This window comes from Scyliorhinus canicula, chromosome 3 (genome assembly GCF_902713615.1).
Source record: "Scyliorhinus canicula chromosome 3, sScyCan1.1, whole genome shotgun sequence".
Classification (NCBI taxonomy): Eukaryota; Metazoa; Chordata; class Chondrichthyes; order Carcharhiniformes; family Scyliorhinidae; genus Scyliorhinus; species Scyliorhinus canicula.
Genome location: NC_052148.1, coordinates 133,271,998 through 133,288,077, shown reverse-complemented (window position 1 = coordinate 133,288,077; position 16,080 = coordinate 133,271,998). Strand labels below are relative to the sequence as shown.

General features: G+C 46.0%; 1 protein-coding gene across 8 annotated transcripts in view; it reads right to left on the bottom strand.

The window, feature by feature from the left end:
- Positions 1 to 16,080, bottom strand: part of rbm47 (RNA binding motif protein 47) — a 273,757-nt gene that overhangs the window by 179,453 nt on the left and 78,224 nt on the right. The window contains exon 1 of one of the 8 annotated variants that reach the window (XM_038791349.1): positions 7,630 to 7,652. The exons of the other annotated variants lie outside the window; for them this stretch is intronic. The gene's annotated coding sequence lies outside the window, so the exon portion shown is untranslated. Of the gene's footprint in view, positions 1 to 7,629; positions 7,653 to 16,080 lie in introns of those variants that run through there. 8 annotated transcript variants of the gene reach the window in all.

Genomic DNA, 16,080 nt, shown 5'->3' with positions numbered 1-16,080 from the left:
ACATTCACCATCACTAGGGAAGAGATACTGGAAAAACTATTAGACACAAAGACTGATAAGTCTACATGACAAGACGGTCTGCATCTGAGGATCCTAACAGAAGTTAGCCGAGAGAAACTAGAGGCATTTATTATAATCTTGCAAAATTCCTCAGATTCTGGAAAGGTCCCAGCAGATTAGAAAATAGCAAATTCAAAAAAGGAGGAAGACAGAAAGTAGGGGACGGATTCTCCATCCCGGGATGACCAATCATGTTCACCGATTGTTTTGAGAATGGGACATTGGGACAAAGTTGGGAATGATGCTGGGCGCCATTGCTCCAACACCCTGGTGGCGGAGGGAATGAGGACCACAACCAGGCTCCAGCGGGGGGATGTAAAGGAAAGCAAATGATCTTAATGATCCATTTGCATTCATGGTTCTTATTGACCTATTTGCATCTATTTAACAGGCCCAATGACCTATGTTCTGGCCCTTTGTGATTCTCCAGTCCCCGCTTGAGTGATTGAGTGATTAGAATGCACTCAGTGCTTGGAATGCACTTACCTATCTTTGATGTTTGGGGTTTCACCACTTAGGTCGCCAAACCATAAAGGGAGATCAATGAATCAAAGCTGCAGATAGTTTGTAGAAGTTGTCAATTACAGACCACCACTAGAAAGCTATGAATGGCTTGCAGCTAATGGATCTGTGGGGAGAGGACACAGATCACGGATGTTCTCCCTCGAGAAATGGACATGTGGAGATTCAAGGTAAGTGATGCAGCTCTAATTCTTCCCACAGCCTCTGTCTTAACTGCTCTCTAGCTTCCAGACAGGGGTCTCTTTTCTGGGGGTTTATGTGAGGGTGGTTGGCGGGGGGTCCATTTAGCATGGGCAGAGGATTGCTTAACTAACAGGAAGCAGAGATTAGGGATAAATGAGTATTTTTTGTTTAGCAAGCAGTACCTACTGTAGTGTCAAAGGGATCAGTGCTGGGGCATCAACTATTTACAATCTATATTGATGATGGATGAAGGGGCAAAATGTATGGTCGCTAAATTTGGTAGCCACTTGTTTCCGATTTAAGTATGTCACTCTTAAGATGAATATGAAATTCCATAATATTGAAATAATTTTCCACCCATAGGATTCTTTACAATGAGATGATTAATTTACCCTGTCTCAATACAAAATACAATATCCAAAATAGCCGTACCCCTGGTTGGTTGCACTGTAAATTGTTCTGGTAAACTGTCTCAAAATCATTCTGTGAACATGTCCTCCAGACAACCTTTGCCAATTTATTTGTCTTTATGAAGATTAAAGTCCCCCAAGCGTACAGGAAGGCCCGATTCATCTTGGTTGAGGAGTTCATAACCAGGGGCTACTGATTAAGGGTACTAAGAGGTTCATAAGGAATTTGAGGAGACATTCTTCTACCCAGTGAGAGGTGTGGATCTGGAACTCATTACCTGAAAGGTTGGTGGAGGCAGAAACTCTCAGAACATTTTAAAATGTACTTCAATATCCATTATCTAAGTGCTGGAATCTACACGGCTGCATTCCAAGAACTGGAAAATAGTATTAGGCTGGATAGCAATTTGACAGCCAGAAATGACACAATGAGCTGAATGACCTCTTCCCACACTGCAAATCTCTAAGAATAACCCTTGGATATGGGGCCTGAAAATAATTCCCCCAATGTTTCCTTCCTTATTTCCATTCATACTGATTCCACTTCCTGATAGTCCAAGCAAAGTCCTTTCTCATAATTGACCTTATCTCATACTTTATTATCAGGCTACCTCCCAGCCCTTTTCCATCATGCCTGTCTTTGCGTTGTCAAGTATTATGGAATATATAATGGCCAACCTTGGTCACCTTGGGCAGGATTCTCCGACCTCCTTCCGGGTGGATGATTACGGCAGAATCACGCCCCTAGATCTCTGTTGGTGTCCTTTTTTCATTGATCTTGGGCAGCACGGTAGCATTGTGGATAGCGCAATTGCTTCACAGCTCCAGGGTCCCAGGTTCGATTCCCGCTTGGGTCACTGTCTGTGCGGAGTCTGCACATCCTCCCCGTGTGTTTCCTCCGGGTGCTCCGGTTTCCTCCCACAGTCTAAAGATGTGCAGGTTAGGTGGATTGGCCATGATAAATTGCCCTTAGTGTCCAAAATTGCACTTAGTGTTGGGTGGGGTTACTGAGTTATGGGGATAGGGCGGAGGTGTGGGTCTTGAGTAGGGTGCTCTTTCCAAGAGCTGGTGCAGACTTGATGGGCCGAATGGCCTCCTTCTGCACTGTAAATTCTATGATTCTACTTGTTGTAAATACTTCATGCATTCAGATAATGAATTTTCAATATTAAATTTGCACCATTATTTCTTGTTCTGACATTGCTCATTTATTACAACTGCTCAACCTTCTGTCCTTTACCAGTTAGTATTCCATTGGGTTTGTTAATGCGAAAGAACAAACATTTGTTGATAATATTTGTACGTGTGGGCCTGAGGAAGTGAAATTAGATGGCTAAGAGCTGGGAAGGAAGGAAATTAAGGTATTGTGGACAAATGAATGAGTGTAAAGCTAAGTACTCAGCTAAGTTCTCCCGATCGTCCAGTGTAACTTCGGTAGGAAATTGGTGGAAACCTTGGCCGGGATTCTCCCCTACCCAGCGGGGCGGGGGGTCCCGGTATGTTGGAGTGGCGTGAACCACTCCAGCGTCGGGCCGCCCCAAAGGTGCTGAAGTGTCCGCACATTTAGGGGCCAAGCCCTCACATTGAGGGGCTAGGCCCGCGTGTGAGTGGTTGGCGCCCCGCCGGCTGCCGTGGACGGCCTTTGGCGCCATGCCAGCCGGGGCCGAAAAGACTTCGCCGGCCGGCGTAAGTCCGAGCATGCGCCGGAGCGTCTGCAGCTGTTGACGTCATGCCGGCGCATGCGCAGGGGAGGGGGTCACTTCCGCCTCCACCATGGTGAAGACCATGGCAAAGGTGGAAGGAAAAGAGTGCCCCCACGGCACAGGCCCGCCCGCCGATCGGTAGGCCCCGATCGCGGGCCAGGCCACCAGGGGGTGGGAATTGGCCGACGCGGCGTGATTCCCACCCCCGCCGAATCTCTGGTGGCGGAGAATTCGGGACACGGTGGGGGTGGGAATGACGCTGCCCCAGGCGATTCTCCGACCCGGCAGGGGGTCGGAGAATCTCGCCCCTGATTTGTGGATCCAACTGGGAAGTTACAATGATTTGGCAGGAGAACCCCCAAAGAAATTGCCAATAATTTCTTTGATATTAATTTTCTTGCCCACAGACCTTTATAAAAACTCAATGCCAGCTGTGTTTTCTAAAATAAATTGAGAATACCCAATTATTATTATTTTTTTCCAATTAAGGGGCAATTTAGCGTGGCCAATCCACCTAACCTGCACATCTTTGTGTTGTGGAGGTAAGACCCATGCAGACAAGGGGAGAATGTGCAAACTCCACACAGACAGTGGCGTCGGGCCAGGATCGAACCCTGGTCCTCAGCGCCGTAGGCAGCAGTGCTAACCACTGCACCACCGTGCCGCCCCATGTCAGCTGTGTTTTGACAGAACATTTGGTTAAAAGTTATCAGTCTCGGCCAGGCTAGCACTCAGGAATGCTAGCAGTAGCACGAACATAGAACATAGAACAGTACAGCACAGAACAGGCCCTTCGGCCCTTAATGTTGTGCCGAGCCATGATCACCCTACTCAAACCCACGTATCCACCCTATACCCGTAACCCAACAACCCCCCCCTTAACCTTACTTTTTTTTTTGAAAGGCAAACAACATCACCCAGTAGCTCCTGCTATTGATTTTAATATTTATTCTCAGTTGTGGGAAATATTGAAAAGGCTGGATTTATCTGCCCATTCCTATCCAATGACACCAACTAGATGGTCTCGACTATATTGCCTGTCAGTATTATAAAGCCTGCCCACACACGAATGGAGAATTATTTTTGGGGTCATTTATTGAAGAACTGCTGAAAACCATGGAACAATATCCAATCAGAGGAGGAGAGGAGAGAAAAACTCGTTTCCAAAGACAGTTACCAAAAATGTATTTTGTTCTGCTGGAAGTTTGTTCTGTTGAACAAATGTTCTTCATAAATCCACTGGTCAAGTCATTCCATTTTTGCCTATAAATAAATAGGGTGCAATTTTGACCCCGTATTCACCCTCAGAATACATGGCGAGCCGTGTCCAAAATCCCGCAATCATCAGGAAGCGGGATTCTCGCCAACGAGATCGCATTTCTCGATTTTCCCTGCTCCTCACCAGTGGGCGGTAAGGTTGCACAGTGGTTAGCATTGTTGCTTCACAAGGTTCGATTCCCGCTTGGGTCACTGTCTGTGGGGAGTCTGCATGTTCTCCCTGTGTCTGCGTGGGTTTCCTCCGGGTGCTCCGGTTTCCTTCCACAAGTCCCGAAAGATGTTCTTGTTGGGTGAATTGGACATTCTGAATTCTCCATCTGTGTTCCCGAACAGGCGCCGGGGGTGGCGACTAGGGGATTTTCACAGTAACTTCATTGCAGTGTAAGATGACTTGTGACAATAATAAAGATTATTATTATTATTAATAATAATGAGATTCCCACCCAGAAAGGTATAGATTCAGAACAAAACTAGCAGCTCAAGACTGGACACCATGAGGTGCTGCAAGCTATCAGCAGAATTGTAGTCAACCACAATCTGTAACCTCACCGCTCAGCATATCTCCAAGCCAGGGGATCAACCCTGGCTCAATGATGATTGCAGGAGGGTATGCCAGGGGCAGCACGAGGCATATCTAAAATGAGGTGTCAACTTGGTGAAGCTGCAACACTGGACTACTTGCGTGCCAAAGAACATAAGCAGCAAATGATAGACAGAGCTGAACAATCCCACAACTAACAGATCAGATCTAAGCTCTCAGTCCTGCCACATCCTGTTGTGAATGGTGATGGACAATTAAACAACTCACTGGAGGAGGTGGCTCTACAAATATCCCCATCCTCAATGATGGAGAAGCCCAGAACATCTGTGCAAAAGACAAGGCTGAAACATGTGCAATAATCTTCAGTCAGAAGTGCCGAGTGGGTGATCCACCTCAGTCTCCTCCAGAGGTTCCCAGCATCACAGATGCCAATCTTCAGCCAATTCGATTCACCCCATATGATATCAAGGAGCGTTAACATTTAAAAAATTATAATATAAATGCCTTATTAAAAATTTGAAAAGAATAAGATAGATGCAAGAAAACAAACATTGCATGCACAAGTGTATTCCTCAAGTTTAAGATAAGATTGCAATTGTTTATTTCTCCAATTCACATTCTTATGTGAATGTGCGTATCAGATATGTATTTTACATATATTTAATTCTGAGGATTCAAGTAGATAAAATGGAGACTGCTTCAGTAAGTGGAGCATTTGGGAAACAGTGATTACCACATTATAAGGTTTAGAGCAGTTATGGAAAAGGACAAGGGACAATCAAATGTGAAAAAACCCAACTGGAGGAGAACACAATCTCCAAAGGGAACTGGTTGAGGTAGATTGAAATAAAAAAATTAAGTAAAGCAGCAACTGAGCAAACAAACTTCTTTGCAATGCAAACCAATGCAAACCATTTTGTAAACTGCTCACCGCTGCTCATCCACTTTACCTCCAACAATACTGGCTTTTAAATGGCAATATGGAAAATTACTCAGGCATTTCCTATCCATAAAAACAGGACAAATCTATTCCAGCCAATTTTTGCCCCATCAGTCTGCTCTCAATCATTAACAAAGGGATGAAAGGCACTGTCGACAGTGCTGCCAAGTTCAGCAGTAACCTGCTGACCTATGTTCAGTTTGGGTTCTGCCAGGGCTACTTGGCTCCAAACGTCTATACAGCCTTGGTCCAAATATGGACAAAAATGTTGAGTTGCTGAGATGAGCGTGACTGCCCTTGACTTTAAGAGCAATTGACCGAGTGCGGCATCAAGAAGTCTTATAACAATGATGTCAATAGAGATCAGGGGGAAATTCTACACTGGTTGCAGTCAGAGGACTATGGTTGTGATTGTTGCAAGTCAATCATCTCAGTCTCAGGACATCGCTGCAGGAGCTCCTCAGAATAGTGTCCGAAACCCAACCATCTTCAGCTGCTTCATCAATGACTTTCCCTCCATTGGAAGGTCAGAATTTGGGCGGTGGGATTCTCTGATCCTGAGGCTAAGTGTTGACGCCAGTGCAAAGGATCACCACCACCTGCAAGATCCTGATCAAATTAATCACCATCCAGTCTTGGAAATATAGGCCCGGATCCTCTGAAATGCCCGCCAAGTGTTGACGCCGGAGTCAAAACCGGCGCGAGTGATGCCGTTGTCAACAGGCCTCCACGCCCAGGCAGTCACCCCTTCTTCGGGGGCTAGTACGGCGCCAAAGTGTTGTGCGCTCGAAAGCCAGCGGCCATGGCTGGTGCGGATCCGCACATGCACGCCACGGCCAGCGCGGGTCTGCGCATGTGCGCGGGTTGCCATCACCGCGCCGGCTCTGGGCAATATGGTGGAGCCCTACAAGGGCCCGGCACGGAGGAATATAGCGCCCCCCCCCCCCCCCCGGAATTAGTCTGCCCGCTGATCGGTAGGCCCGATCGAGGGCCTGGCCACCGTAGTGGCCCCCCCAGAGTCAGATTCCCCCCGCCTTCCCACCAGGACGGCCCCCGCAGCTAGAACTCAGAGGTCCCACCAGATAGGACCATACGCAACCCACGCCAGCGGGTCTTGGCGGAACTCGGCGGGCACTCGGCCCGTCGAGCGCGGAGAATCGCTGCGCGTGCCGCTTTCAACGGCCCCCGACCGGCGCGGCGGCAACCTTGCGGGCTCGATTGGCTCTGATTCTCCGATCGACGGAGAATCGGCGGCCCGGCGTCGGAGCGGCACGGCGCGATTCTCGCGCTCCCCCGACGATTCTCCGACCCGGCTCGGGATTGGAGAGTCCTGGCCATAATGTTCCTTTATTCTTGCTGGGTCCAAATCGTAGAATGCCCTTTTCAACAACACTTTTGAGTATATTTACACTGCATAAACTGTTCAAGCACTCGCCACTAACCTCCTGAGGGCAGGTAGGGTCGGCCTTGCCAGTCTCCCCACATTCCTTGAACAAATATTAAAAGACATGTGTGAAGAGCTAATGGACTTCTTTGCCAATAGATTGAGACTGTTCGATCAGCTGCCTCTGCTACTTTCCCCCTTACTCTAGCTCACCGTGCCAAATATCCGCTAAAGTTCCAGCCACCTTTCCCAGAGCAGGCCTGAGCTCTGCTATTTCTCCCTCTCCAGGCAAATTTTGTCCATGAGATCCACCCTTGACTCTATATGCACGAAAATGCTGTCCACCCGACGTCGTTTCCTGGCTTGCACGTTAGCTGATATTGTTGACTGTTCTCTCTCTTCAGGTGCTTTTCCTCTCCCCCTCAAATCTGCTATTATCAACTGTTCCCTCAAAAAAAACAGTTCCTGCCACCCCCCCTCCTTCAACTACCAACCAATCTGCAACTTCCATTTCCTCTCCAAAGTTCTTCCCAGAACTCTATGTTTGAACTCTTCCAGTCAGATTTCTGCCGAAGCCACTGTACCACAACAGCTTTTATCAAACTCACCAATGATAAAGTGAAGTACTCCTCCTCATCCTCTTGACCTGTCTTCAGCTTTTGACACGGTTAAATGCACCATCCTTCTCTAACTCCTGTCCATCATCGCACATCTGAGTTAGTGTGGCACTCGCCTAGTTCCTTTTTTCTATCTAATTGTAATCAGAGAAGCGCCTCCAATGGCTTATTTTTCCGTTCCTGCATCCTTACCTCTTGTTGGCCCCTTCCTATTTCTCATTTACATATTGTCCCTTGGTGAGATCATCTAAAAACACAGCATCAGTTTTTGCAGATACACTGACGACACCCAGCTCCATGCACCACAAACTCTCTTTCAGGGTCTCTAAATGAAAACTTCTTCCGTGCCATCCAGTATGAGTTGAGCAGAAACTTTTTCCAATTAAATACCAGGAAGACTAAAGCCGTTACATTTCCTCCCAATACAAACTCCAACCCTTAGCCATTAATTCCATTCCTCTACGTGGAAAATATCAGGAATTGAGTCAGATTGTTGGTATGAACTTTGGAATGAACCTCCAACCACAATCTCCATGCCATTACTAATCCTGCCACTTCTCAATTCTGTAACAATGCATTACTCCATCCCTGCCTCAGCTCATCTGCTACTGAAACTCTCAGCCATACCTTTGCCACCTCGAGACTTGACTAGTCCAAAACACTCCTGGCTGGTCTCCACATTCTTTCCTCTGTAAACTTGAAATCATCCAAAACCCTATTGCATAAGTCCTTACTTGCACCAAGTTCCATTCTCCTATCACCCATGTCCTTGTTGACCTACACTGGCTTCCATTTAGGCAACATCTTTATTTAAAAATTCTCACTCTTGTTTTCAAATGCCATCATGGCCTCAGCCCTCTCAATCTCTGTCACCTCTTGTTACTCCATAACCTTCAGAAACATCAAACTCTGGCCTCTTGAACATCCCTAATTTTAATCGCTCGACAATTTGTTGCCATGTCTTCAGCAGCCTAGATTCTAAGCTCTGGAGTTCTCTCTCTAAAACTGTGCACCTTCAATGTCTCTTTTCTCCTTTAAGATTTTCAATAAAACCTACCTTGTTGACCAACCTTTTGACCATCTGCCCTACTATCTTCTTAAGTTGCTACGTGTCATATTTTGTTTTACAATGCTTCTGTGGAGCGCCTTGGTATAGTTTATTATTTAAAGATGCTATTTGAATGCAAGCTGATTTGGCTACAGACTAAACATGTTGTTATTATATGGAAAGGAAGGGCATCAAAAGTTGAAGCTTCTTGGATGACTAAAGATAGTGAGATTAAAATCAAACAGAAAAAGGAGCCGTATGTCTCCATAAGAGGAGAACATGAAAATGAAATAAGGGCAAAGGGAATGCATGAGATTAGATTAGTTGTTAATGTAAAAGGGAGCCCCAAATCATTTATAAACAGACATATATATTATATATATAATATTTATGCAGAGGAGGTAGTAGAGGAATTGGATAGGACAAAAACAGATAAAGAGGGTGCACTTAAAAAATTTGTAAATTTGTAACACTTCAAGCAGACAAGTCACCCGGTCTAAATGGGATGCATCATTGGTTTGGTGGCATGGCCCCTTTAAGGAGCATGCCCTCGTGGTCCATGTGACTGGCTTGGGGCCTATCGAGTGGGAGCACGCAAACCCCAACCAATGAGAAAAAACGCAGGGCCCGGGGAGCGGAGTTCTGGTCAGCATGAACCCGGGAGGCAGAGTGTTAACGCCTGTGTAAAGACTCTGTGCCTTTACATAACTTACCAATAAAATTTTCATTCTTTCTTACTACCGTCTACCTGATATTGCCTTGAGCTGCCACAATTGGTTCATGAATGAAATAAGGATGACAGTTTCTCAAGATCTGCCACAATTTTCCAATCTAGCTTAGGCATGGTCAGAGTATTGGACGGTTGTGAATATTATATCCCTTTTCAAAGACAGTGAAAGGAAATTATCCAACAACTTTAGGCCAGTCAGCCTAATGTTGGTGGTGGGGTGCGACAATAATCCAGGACAAAAATAATTGCCGCTTAGAAAAATATGGATTAATAAATATAAACCAGCATGAGTTTGTTTAACTAATCATGTTTAACTAACTTGATTGATGAAATATTGTTTAGGGTCGATGGAGGTCATGCGGTTGATGTGTATATGGACTTTCAAAAGTATTTAATAAGGTGCCACAAAATTGATTTGATCAGAAAATTGAACGGCATGAGATTAAATGGGCTGTGGTTTTGTGGATATGTAATAGGATAAGAAGCAGTCATCAGAGAGTAGCAATGAATGGCTATTTATATGGAGGGAAGTGTGTAGTAGTGTCCCCCCCAGAGGTCAATGGTGGGACCACTGTTCTTTCTGAGATATATTAATAACCTGGACTTGGTATACAAGACATCATTTTAAAGTCTGCAGATGACATGAAACTTGGAAATGTATTGAACCAGTCTCCAAGAGTGATGAAGTTGATAGACACAGCAGATAAAATTTAATGCAGAACGTGTGAAAATATTCAATTTGCTGGGAAGACTGAGGAGAGACATTAAAAATAAATGATACAATTTTGAAGGGGGTGCAGGAACAGCAACACCTAGATGCATGTACATTTGTGTCTGTAGGTGATAGAATAAGTTGAGAAGTCTGCTTAAAAGGCATACAGGATTTTTAGCCGAATAAACAGTGCCATTGAGTACAAATGCAAGGCAGTTCTGCGAAACCTTTACAAAACACTTTTGCTGCCAAAAGAAATGTCAACAGCAGCTAGAGTATTGTGCCCAAATGAGTGCACCATACGTTGGGAAGGATGTCAAGGCCTTAGAGAGGGGGCAAAGGGAATTTTCTGGATTGATACCAGAGATGGAATACTTCAGTTATATTGGAGAGTCTACAGAAACTGGGATTGTTCTTCGAGCAGAAACGTTCATGGAAGATACTTCAAATTCATGAAGGATTTTGATTCAGTACATAAGGAGAAAGTGGCCGGAATTCTCCGGCGGGTGGGATTCTATATCCCCACTGGCAGCACACCCCCACCAATGGGTTTCCCAGCGGTGAGGGGCAGCTTCACTGGGCAATCCCATTGACAAGCGGCGGGAGTAAAGAATCCTGCCGCCAGTGATCCCCGTGCTGCCCAAAATCACGTGGCTGAGGGACCAGAGAATCCAGCCTACTGTTCACAGTGGCAGAAAAGTCAAAAGCCAGAGGACACAGATGTAAGGTGATTCACAAAAGAACCAGAGGAAGGACCCACAAAACCGTGAGGGGAAATCAAATTACACAGTAACTTGTTACGATCTACAACGCAGTTCTGAAAGAGTGGTGGAAGCATATTTTAAAATAACTTTCAAGCTAGAATAAATACTGGAAAGTAAATATTTGCAAGGCAATGGGAAGAGAGGACAGGAATGGGACTATTTCAAAGAGGCAGTACAGCTCTGATGGGCTGAATTGCCTTCTTCAGGACTATATCATTTTTTTGGGGAGAAATCTGTTCATGCAGAATTACACTGATTCCCCAGGGCAATCAGCACCGTGGGACCATTATCTGTGTGACTCACACAGCATTCTTCATCGATCATTGAGGAACACCGGGTGGGCCTCACAGATAAAGGCCCAAAGCGTTGATTGCCCCTGTGGAATCAACACTATCAGTTTAGTGCCACTTGAAGTGGTGCGACACAAGCAAATATTTCCCCAATACCTGCAGGTGTATTTGTGTATTTTAGGCCACCACTAGTTATTTTCTTGTTAATTTTTTACAAAACAAATTTGCTTTATAATTTAAATTCATGTGTTCTGAAGTTGAAATGCTCTATTGCTCATTAAAGGTGGGTGGTAGATCTTATGGAGGGAAAGGATAGGTTCAGTAGCTGAAGATAACACTTTCATAGCCTCGTCACAACTTATTTTCATAGACCATACAGTGCAGAAGGAGGCCATTCGGCCCATCGAGTCTGCACCGACCCACTTAAGCCCTCACTTCCACCCTGTCCCCGTAACCCAATAACCCCTCCTAACCTTTTTGGTCACTAAGGGCAATTTATCATGGCCAATCCACCTAACCTGCAAGACTTTGGACTGTCGGAGGAAACCGAAGCACCCGGAGGAAACCCACGCAGACACGGGGAGAACTCGTGGGAAATCCACACAGACACGTGGGAAGCCCACGTAGACACGTGCAGACTCCGCACAGACAGTGACCCAGCGGAGAATCGAACCTGGGTCCCTGGCGCTGTGAAGCCACAGTGCTATCCACTTGTGCTACCGTGCTGACCATTCTTGGCTTATTTAATATCAAAGATATTGAAGGTGTTGGAAAGCAAAGGACTATATATGAATGTGACCTGAAGAGGCTGAAAAGAGAATATGAATTGAAAGACTGAGAAATGTGACAGCGGTGTTGTCAGGTGATTAATGGAGCTTGCAGATAACTGAAGTTAAATTTAAAGGAAGAAGAAAAAGTTGATTGCAATTTGAAAGACACAAACTAGCATAAAGCCATTTGACACCAAATACATTGAAAACCTTCATCAGGACCATGCAGAGGGCAAGTCGAGGCATCATAAGGGGCACACAGATCTCCAAACAACTCATCTTCCCAACCCTTCAAACACTACTTGCCCCACATGTGGCAGAGTCTGCAGATCGCACATTGGGCGTATCAGCCCATCAAACTAGTGTAGAAACAAATTGATTGGAAGGAACTTAAAGAGAGGTCTGGCATCTAGCGTCATTTAATTTCTTTAATTACGGATGCAATCATTATATGTTTGTCAAAGAATAGATCAGTTTTCAAGTATTTGTGTTCTGTTCCAGCATCAAGCAATCTCCATCACCATGGGTGCGTAATGGTCACAATGGATCCCATTGGTACAGGTGAACTCCATGTGGCATAGCTTCTTTGCCAGGGCAACTCTGCTTTCCTGCAGGATTGGAATGAAGAAAGTCATGCTTTCTGCTTGGGCTACCTTGAACCACATTAGTAGAGTTTCTTCAATGTTGGAATATGCAGGCATTCTCATCTTCTTCCTTGCTGGAGAGAATGGCTGTTTGTTGAACTGTCCCAAGAAGTTTGCCCTGTGTTTCATAATGGTGAGCAAACTTTAAAGTGAAATCTCCCACTCCTTTGCAATGTCCACTTTCTACTTTGTGCTTTGGATTTCCACTCGATGTATTAACTTCACCTTCTCTCCAATCGACAACACTTTTAACTTCATCACAGGTTTAACCATACTTACAGGCTCTGCACATCCTTTTCACAGGGAGATTTCATAGAACTTATTGTACAGAAGGAGGCCATTTGGCCCATCGAGTCTGCAATGGCCCCTGGAAAGAACACCCTACTTAAGCCCACGCCTCCACCCTATACCCATAACCCAGCAACCCCACTTAACCTTTTGGACACTCAGGGTCAATTTAGAATGGCCAATTCACCTAACCTGCACATCTTTGACTGTGGGAGGAAACAGGAGCACCCGGAGGAAACCCACCCAGACACGGGGAGAACGTACAAACTCCACACAGGCAGTGACCCAAGGCGGGAATTGAACTCGGGTCTCTGGAGCTGTGAGGCAGCAATACTAACCACTGTGTCACCATGCCGCCCAAAGTCAAATGATAGCTAGCCCAGCGGGCCGTGATTTTGCACTCTTGTGTAGTCTAGCTCTGCTCAGATTGGATGGCATAGTCATATAACAAACCAATACAAGTTTGGCCAGTCCAGAGTAACCAGTGCAAAATTTAAGTTTATCATGGGTTGTGTTCAATGGGATTTGCTATTTTTCTGGTGGGAATTGTTCACAACTCCAACATAACCGGAATTTTGTGTCATCTGAGTTTGACTCATCATGATTTCAATGTAGTGGGAAAATGTCAGCCAAATCTCAATTCCTAGTTACTAGTTACTAGTGGTGTACCACAAGGATCTGTTTTGGGGCCGCTGCTGTTTGTCATTTTTATAAATGACCTGGAGGAGGACGTAGAAGGATGGGTGAGTAAATTTGCAGATGACACTAAAGTCGGTGGAGATGTGGACAGTGCAGAAGGATGTTACAAGTTACAGAGGGACATAGATAAGCTGCAGAGCTGGGCTGACAGATGGCAAATGGAGTTTAATGCAGAAAAGTGTGAGGTGATTCATTTTGGAAGGAATAACAGGAAGATAGAACACTGGGCTAATGGTAAGATTCTTGGCAGTGTGGACGAGCAGAGAGATCTCGGTGTCCATGTCCATAGATCCCTGAAAGTTGCCACCCAGGTTGAGAGGGTTGTTAAGAAGGCATTTCTTACGGTGTGTTAGCTTTTATTGGTAGAGGAATTGAGTTTCGGAGCCATGAGGTCATGTTTCAGTTGTACAAAACTCTGGTGCGGCCGCATTGTGGAAGCATTGGAAAGGGTACAGAGGAGATTTACAAGGATGTTGCCTGGTATGGAGGGAAGATCTTACGAGGAAAGGTTGAAGGACTTGAGGCTGTTTTCGTTAGAGAGAAGAAGGTTAAGAGGTGACTTAATTGAGGCATACAAAATGATCAGAGGATTAGATAGGGTGGACATTGAGAGCCTTTTTCCTCGGATGGTGATGTCCAGCACGAGGGGACATAGCTTTAAATTGAGGGGAGATAGATATAGGACAGATGTCAGAGGTAGATTCTTTACTCAGAGAGTAGTAAGGGCGTGGAATGCCCTGCCTGCAACAGTAGTGGACTCGCCAACACTAAACGCATTCAAATGGTCATTGTATAGGCATATGGATGATAAGGGAATAGTGTAGATGGGCTTTAGAGGGGTTTCACAGGTCGGCGCAACATCGAGGGCCGAAGGGCCTGTACTGCGCTGTAATGTTCTATGTTCTAAATTAAATAGGTTACAGCATCCTTTTCAATGAACTCTTAACGTTAATTGAGTCCTGCCTTTACTGAATTAAAAGGATCCATAGAACTAAACATTATGTGCATCACTACAGCACCAGTGCAGAACTTTCATATCAACTTCTTGATGGAAATTTATTGCTTTACAATAACAAAAACTTATACTTTAACGCCATGAAACATCCCAAAGTGCTTCACTGGAGCATTATAGAGCAAGGTACGACACACTGCCACACAAAAAGGTATTAGATCAGATAACCAAAGATTTGGTCAACGAGGTAGGTTTTAAGTAGTGTCTCACAGAAGGAAAACGAGGTACAGAGCCAGAGACATGTAGGACGGGAATTCCAGAGATTAGGCCTAGGCAACAGAAGGCATAGCCACCATAGTTGGTGTGATTGAAATTGGGAAAACGCAAAAGGCTTAAATCAGAGGAATGCAGACATCCAGGAGGATTGTGGGGTTGGAAAAGATAACATAGATAAAGAGGGAGAAGGTCATGAAGGGATTTGAAAATGAGGATATTTAAAATCAAGATGTTTCTTCACTAGAAGCCAATATAGGTCAGCAAATACGGGTGATACAGGAACATGATTTGCTGAGAATTAAGACATGCATGGAGAATAGAAGTTTATGGTGGTTAGAATGGAGGAGATCAGCAAGGAGTGTGTGTTAGAATAGTTGTATAGGTAACAAAGACATGCAGTAGCATTTCAGCAGTAGATGAACTGAGGTATGGGTGAAGTCAGGATAGGTTATGGAGGTGAACATAAGTGGGGTGGGATTCTCCGACCCCCCGCTGGGTCAGAGAATCCCCGGGGGGGAGCGGCGTGAATCTCGCCCCGCCACTCCAACACTGGCTGCCGAATTCTCCGACACTGGTTTTCGGGCGGGGGCGGGGATCATGCCGTGCAGGTCGGTGGCCATTGGCAGCGGCCCTCCCCAGCAATTCTATAGGCCCCGATGGGCCGAGCGTTTCCTGGCCAGTCCCACCGGCGTGAAATGGATATGGTCCATCATGGCGAGACCTGGCTTGTAGGCCGGCTTGGTGAGTCCTCGGGGGGGTGCAGGGGGATCCCCCACAGTGGCCTGGCCCGCAATCAGGGCCCACCAATCTGCGGGCGGGCCTGTGCCGTGGGGGCACTCTTTCCCTCTGCGCCGGCCTCTGTTGGGCTCCGCCATGGCCGTCGGTTCTGCGCATGCGCCAACTAACGCCGGCCCTTCGGCGCCGGTTGGTGCGGCGCCAACCCCTCTGCCACTGGCCTAGCCCCCGGAAGTGCGGAGGATTCCGCACCTTCTGGTTGGCTCATCGCCGGAGTGGTTTGCGCCGCTCTTGGCGCTGGCTTCGGGCCATCCGGCCAGTTGCGGGGGAATCCCGCCCGTGGTCTGAGAGACAGCATGAATATGAGGTTCGAAACTCACCTTGGAATCAGATGAGACATCAAGGTTTCTAACAGACTGATTTAAGCTCAGTCTGTTGCCATGGAGAAGGATGGAGTCAGTAACTAAGCTATGGAGTTTGAGGTGGAGTTTGAAAGCAGTGGGCTGGATTCTCCGTTTCAGTGGCTAAATGCCG